Source organism: Triticum aestivum, chromosome 4A (genome assembly GCF_018294505.1).
Source record: "Triticum aestivum cultivar Chinese Spring chromosome 4A, IWGSC CS RefSeq v2.1, whole genome shotgun sequence".
In the NCBI taxonomy this organism is placed as follows: Eukaryota; Viridiplantae; Streptophyta; class Magnoliopsida; order Poales; family Poaceae; genus Triticum; species Triticum aestivum.
The window spans coordinates 163,105,374-163,112,633 of record NC_057803.1 but is presented as its reverse complement, the minus strand read 5'-3'; positions in this window follow the sequence as shown (position 1 = coordinate 163,112,633).

Sequence of the window (7,260 nt, the reverse complement as noted above, 5' to 3'; positions counted from 1 at the left end):
ATGCGTGTTCCTCCACGTACCGCGAGCCGACAACGAGCCAGCCGATACCCTGGCTCGAATAGGCTCCACTCGGCAGGCAATACCAACCGGTGTCTCTCTGCAACACCTCGTCAAGCCGTCTATCAAGCCGTCCCTAGAGTCCGATTCCATCTTTGTGCCGCCTGACCTCGACGCGGCCGGGTCCGGCTCGAAGAACCAAGCAGGTGACCCGGGGACTTCGATAGTCAGCCCGGGGACGTCAGTAGGCGGCTCGGGGACTTCCATAGTTACGCCCGACCCGGGGACTGCCACACCCGGCTCGGGGACTGCGGTAGTCGGCCCGGGGACTGCACCAACACAACAGGCGGCGACCGACTCTAGCATTTCACCACCCAACCCGCCCGCCCTGGTCGCAGTAGCCGTGTTGGCAATAGAAGAAGTCGCAGCTCCATCATGGGCTCAGTCCATCCTCAACTTCCTAATAAACCAAGATCTGCCGGCTGACGAAATAGAGGCAAGACAAGTCCAACGCCGAGCTGGTGCATACACAATCGTCAACAGAGAGCTCGTCAGGCGCAGTGTCACTGGAGTCTTCCAGCGATGCATCGAGCAAGAGAAGGGCATTGCAATCCTCAGAGATATCCACCAAGGAGAATGTGGCCACCATGCGGCCTCAAGATCACTCGTCGCCAAAGCTTTCCACCATGGGTTCTTTTGGCCGACTGCTTTGGATGACGCCAAGGAGTTAGTTAAACATTGCAAAGGGTGCCAAGTCTTCAGCTCCAAGCAACACATGCCGGCTTCGGCACTCAAGACCATTCCCCTCACTTGGCCCTTCGCCGTTTGGGGACTGGACATGGTGGGACCATTCAAGACGGTGCACGGCGGCATGACACATCTGCTTGTCGCCGTGGACAAATTCACCAAATGGATTGAGGCAAAGCCGATCAAGAAGCTGAATGGGCCGATTGCCATGACATTCATCGCAGATATCACAACTCGCTACGGCGTGCCACACAGAATCATCACCGACAATGGCACGAATTTCGCCAAGGGAGCTTTGGCATGTTTCTGCGCGACGCAGGGCATTCGGTTGGACTTAGCATCCGTTGCCCACCTGTAGTCAAACGGCCAAGTCGAGTGAGCCAACGGCCTCATCCTTTCCGGCATCAAGCCCCGACTGGTTGTACCACTGGAATGTTCGGCCGGCTGTTGGCTCGATGAGCTACCAGCCGTCCTCTGGAGTCTGCGCACTACCCCAAAAAAGTCAACCAGCTTCACTCCTTTCTTCCTCGTGTATGGTGCCGAGGCGGTCATCCCAACCGACGTCGAGTTTGACTCGCCTCAGGTAACCATGTACGCAGAGGCGGAGGCCAAGGAAGCATGAGAAGACGGCGTCGACCTGCTGGAAGATAGCCGGCTGTTAGCCCTCAGCCGGTCCACCATCTACCAGCAGGGCTTGCGCCGCTACCACAGCTGGAAGGTCAGACCAAGATCTTTCCAAGAAGGCGACCTCGTGCTCCGGCTGATCCAGTGAATAGCCAGCCAGCACAAGCCCTCGGCCCCTTGGGAAGGCCCCTTCGTCATCAGCAGAGCGCTGGGAAATGACTCCTACTACCTGATCGATGCACAGAAGCCGAAGGCACGAAAGAGAGACGACTCCGGCAAAGAGTCGGAACGACCATGGAACGCCAACCTCCTCCGAAGATTTTATAGTTGAAATGCAGTATGTATCACGCTAACTTTTGTACTAAGTATGAGACAATAGGCCCCCCGAGGAGAGCTCGGGGACTGCCATCTTTTATCTATAAAAGAAGAGTATCATGCTTATGATCATGTCATTACATTCACTTTTTTCGTCCGGCACCGGGTTCGACTAGTCGGCCCGGGGACTGGCCACCTTGAGTTATATTAGAAGTCCTACCCACGGTCAGACAAGTAGTGTGCCGGCACCCAAGCCTTCTCTTGCCAAAAGTCGCAGTTCGAAGAACCGGCTGTCCGGCTGGCAAGAGTTAAAGGCAGGAAAGGACGCCCACATGAAAAACGGCTAGGGACTAACAGACTAATATAACAAAAGCTGGTTTTTCTCCCACCACCGACCGACTACCAGAGTAGCCGGCCGTCCGGCTTCCATTCACCTCGCTTCAATCTAAGAAAGCTCGAGTACTTGCCTTCCCCCCCCCCCAAAAAAATATAGCCAAGTTCTTCCTTAGCCGCAGGCTGCAGAGCAGCTACCGGTTGGGAAGGCAGCAGCTAGGGGAAGGCGGCAAAGGAAACAGCCTAAAGATAAAAAGCATACACGAACGGAAGCCAAACACACACACGATCATATTTTACAAAAGGCCTTCAAAAGGCCAGCATTCAACATAGTTTGAATACACCCCCAGTGGGTGGAACTGCGCAAGTTTAACAAAAATTGTTCAAAGAGTAACAACCAGGAAAAGCAAGGACGGCAGATTAAGCCAAGGACGCGACTGGCGAGTGCTAGCTGGAGGAGTGGCCGGCTGGCGAACCTCGGCATGATCACCACCTCCCGCAGAGGGCGCGCTAGCACGCGCCTCATTGCTGGAGGCACGGTCAGGCTGGGGCTGGCTGGCCGCTTCACTGGCCAGCTCGACGTCTTCGCCTTCCTTCCCTTCATCGTCTTCACCTTCATCGCTGGAAGCGATCTCCTCTGCCGAGTCCTCACCCGCTGCCGGGTCCAGCCCGAACCATTCCTCCGGCTGGGCAATGCCGTCGTCATTTATTTCAGGAGCGAAGACACTAATGTCAGTGCACTCGGCGATCGTCGAGGCATGCTAAGCGATAGCCGGGCGCACCTCCTCCATCTCCTCGTCGGCCTCCAGCCGCCAGGTGCGCAGCTGGTCCAGGTTCAGCCCGGGATACCAGGCTCGGACGAACTCCAGCGCCCGCCCAGCTCCAAGTTGGGTCGTCGATGCCTTCCAGGCCTCGAAGCAGCCAACCGCAACCTCCAGCCAGTCGGCAGTCCGACTCGGGGTGCGGGGAATCGTTTCGCCTGGCCAGAGGGCGGCCAACACCTAGGCACCAGCGCGCTGGAGGCGGCGGAGCATACGGCAGCTGGCTGCAGCCGGGCTTGAACCGCCAAGAGTTGCTCCTCAAGCGTCCGGCTCACGTCCGGCACGATTTCAGCCCCCGCCTGCCGGCGCGCCTCGCGGTGGGCGTCGATGGTCTGGGTGGCAAAGACGGAGTAGCCGTGGAAGTAGTCTGCACAAAGAACAAAAAGCAGCACAAGTCAGAACACAAATCAGGGGGCAAGGGGCAAGCAAGGAGTGAGGAAGGCGGCTTACCATCGATCAGATCCTCAATCCGGCCGAACCCCTCGCTCAGCGCTTGCTTTGCCTCAGCCCAGCCCGCCGCTTCGGTCTCGAACTCAGCTTTGAGGGCGTCCTCGCTGTCATGCGCCTTCTTCAGGGCCGCTTTGTGGCTCTCCTCCTGGTCGGCCAACTTCTTGGCCAGGCGGTCATGCTCCAGAACCAAGGCATTGTACTCGGCTTCCTTGGCGCGAAGGGCGGCCTAGGCCCCGCTGAGCTGCCCCCTCAAGTCGGCATTGGCTCCTGCAAGCATGAAGACAAAGGAAAAATCAATAAGGAAGAAGTCGTCAAGGAAGATCCGACCCGACTGCTCAGCAGTCGGCCCGAATCTCGGGGACTACACCCAGTGGGTGCGCTGACGCGCCCCCATAGGACACGAACGAGACAAAGCACGCACTCCGGCTGCTGGTCAGGTCCTCGGTTTTCTGGCCCAGCTCCTGAGCCTGGGAGTTGAAGGCAGCAGCGCGGAGGTTATGGTACTCCTGGAAGATCAGACAGGATGCAAGAATAAGATAGCTGTCAGGACCTAGTAAGTTCCAAGCCGCCTGCTCAGCAGCCGACTCGGAACTCGGGGACTACACCTAGTGGGTGCACTGACGCGCCCCCATGGAAGAAATCAAAAAAGCAAAACAACCAAGGCCAGAAGGCTCACCCGAATGATAGCCCGCGTCGTGAGGAACTCTTGAGTATATCGCTGCAGCGAAGCGGCCTGGGCTTGAAGCCGGTTCCGGACCTCCTGGGCCGCCGTGTTCATCTCGGCCGTCCCCCCGCTGGGCGTCCACTCGGACGTGCTGGCGCTGGCCGCCTCCAGGGCCTCCGCCGTCTGGCCGGCACCCGCATCTCGGTGCGGCTCCGGTGCGGAGGTACCTCCCCCTGCGCGCTGGCGAAATGCCGGCTGCACCTCGAGGCCGGCCCCTGCCTCCGGCTCGCCCCCGGCCGGCTGCTCTGGCGCCGCGGCTGGTTTGCCGCTTTGGCCCACTCCAGTCGGCGCCGACTGCAGCGCCTCCTCCACGAAGACCACGTGGTCCTCCCTCCTCTCCATCACCGGCGGGTTTTGGTCGACCTCCTCCGACGGGGGCATGGGGCTGTCGGGGGCCATGGCGCGGAGGGGAACGACGAGCAGCGGAGGCTGGTTGTGCGAGGCCTCCGCCTCCGTCTCTGCGGCTGCCGCCTCTGCCCGGGCCTTGGCCGCCGCGTCGACCTGTTCCTTCGCTGCCTGGGCAGTCCTTCGCTCCGCCGCCTCCCGCTCCTCCTGCGCCTCCCGTGCGTTCCACTCCGTGGCCTCCATGAGGTCGGCGCGGGGATCCACGCGGCGGGAGCCTGAGGACCCTCCAGTCGGCCCGACTACGGAGCCGCCAGGACCTCGCTCGAGGGAAAGCGGTGCCCTGCCCGGCGAGCAAAGAAAGGTTTAGAAGAGCCTCAATCGAAAGGGACAACAAAAAAATACAAGACATTTGACGACTTACGCCGAGATCGCCTGCGGCTATTTCACCGCCTTGCGGAAGCGGGCCGCCTTCACGGCCGCCTCGTCCCGCTTGGTCGCCGCCGTGGAACCCTTGGATTTCTTCGGCCGGCTGCCGAAGAAGGTCGACGCTGCCCGGCGTTTCTGCGCGCCGCCACGGGTAGCCGGCGTGGTAGACGGGCCCGCGCCTTGATGATCAAGCGCCGGCTGGCAGCGCGGGGCAGCTTTGACCTCGTCATCATCCGCCTAGTCCTCGAGGCCGGCCCCGAGCCCCGCGCCTCCTGCCTCGTCGCCTTCCCCCATGATGGCATCTTCCATGGCGGCCGCTCCCAGGTCCGGATCATCGCCGTCATCCACCATGCGGTCGGGGAGGAGCTGGCGCTCTACCCCTACGGCCCCGGCCGTCGGCGGAAGAAGAGGGTTCTGCTATGGGCAAACAAATTGATCAGAAGTCGGCCATCATGAGGCTGGCTACAAAAAAGAAGAAAAACTTACGGCAGGCGGAGGGTTGGCGCGAGAATACGGCCCCTTGCCGTATCGCCAATCCTCGGCGAGCTTGCAGTTGGAGATGTAGTTCACCATGTAAGACACCTCGGCATGAGGCATCTCCCTGGTGCTCAGCCGGCACGGGTCGAAGCGGCCGCTCATCTGGCAAATCATGTGAGGCCGGCCTTGGAGAGGAAGTACTCGGCGCTCCATGAAGGCGGCCACCAGGTCGGCTCCGGTCAGGCCCTCCGACTGTATCATCACCCGGAGCCGGGAGACGGCTGCGTTCCCGGCCTGAGACAATGACCTGGCCCGGTAGCTCCACGAGGGTTGCCTCCCAGCCGGCGGGCCGGCTACGTAAGCCGGCAGGTTGACGTAGTCGCCTTGCTGGGCGACGTTCTTCACGTAAAAATAGGACTTCTGCCAGAGCTTCACCAACTGCATCAGCGGGATGGGCGGGAACGGATTGTTCTCGCCCGTCCGCCTCATGGCAATGAAGGTTCCGCATGGGGCGGGCACGCCCGCGACAACGGTGCCAAGCTTGCTGTGGAAGAACTCTCTCCTGGAGCTCGAGAGTGGGGAGAACCCCAAAAAAGCCCTCGCACAGGGTGACGAAAGCCGACAGCAGCATCACCGCGTTGGGCGTGGGGTGATGCGGCTGGAGGTGGTAAAATTCAAGAAAAGCTCGAAGGAATCCGCTCGCCGGGAGGCTGAAGCCGCGTAGGCAGTGCGAGCGGAAGATTACCCGCTCGTCCTCCTCCGGTGCCGGCGAAATCTCCCTCGCCGGCGCCTAACGAACCCATACGTAGTTCTCGCCCGGCAGACGCCGCGTCCGGCGAAGGAACTCAACGTGGTCCTCATGGATGTTGGAGCCATCCCACGAGCTCGACAACGCCATGGGAACGACGCGGCGAGGAACAAGACGATGCGACGGCGGAGACGCGCACGACCCCGCTACGGCGGGACCAAAGGAACCGAGAGGTCCGACGGCGGAGCGGCGCCAAGATAAAGCATATCAGAAGTGACAATGGCACTGAATTCAAGAACACTGGCCTTGATACATATCTTGATACATTGGGCATCACACATGAATTCTCAGCTCCGTACACATCACAGCAGAAAGGCGTCGTCGAACGCAAGAACAGAACACTCATTGAGATGGCCCGAACGATGCTAGATGAATACAAGACTCCAAGAAAATTCTGGCCTGAAGCCATTGATACTGCATGCCATACAATCAACCGTGTTTATCTTCACAAGCTTCTGAACAAGACATCTTATGAGCTCCTTACTGGCAAGAAGCCAAATGTCAGTTACTTCAGAGTATTTGGCGCTAGGTGCTGGATAAAGGATCCACATCACACTTCAAAATTTGCACCAAAAGCACATGAGGGTTTTATGCTTGGATGTGGAAAGGATTTGCACTCCTACAAAGTCTTCAATCTCTTTCATTATAAAGTGGTTGAAATAGTGGATGTGCGGTTCGATGAAACTAACGGTTCACAAAGAGAGCACCTACCAAATGTGCTAGATGAAGTTCCATCCAGTGAATCAATCAAACTTATGGGAACTGGAGAAATCATACCCTCTGAAGCGCAACCTGAAGAGGAACTTATCATCTCCGCACCCGATCAACCTGAAGACAATGCTCAGCCTGAAGATAATCCTTCTAACAATGACGATGATCAGCAAGAGCAAAATCTTCGCCATGTACATCCTCGTGTTGCCAATGAAGTGCAGATTGAGAGAATAATTGACAGCATCAATGCACCTGGTCCGCTCACTCGTTCAAGGGCAACACAGCTAGCAAATTTCTGTGGGCACTTCGCATTCGTCTCAATAACAGAACCCAAGAAAGTTGAAGAAGCCTTCATGGAACCTGAATGGATTCAAGCTATGCAAGAAGAGCTTCAACAGTTTGAGCTGAATAATGTATGGGAACTGGTTAAGCGTCCTGATCCTCGGAAGCACAATATAATAGGCACCAAACGGATATACCGC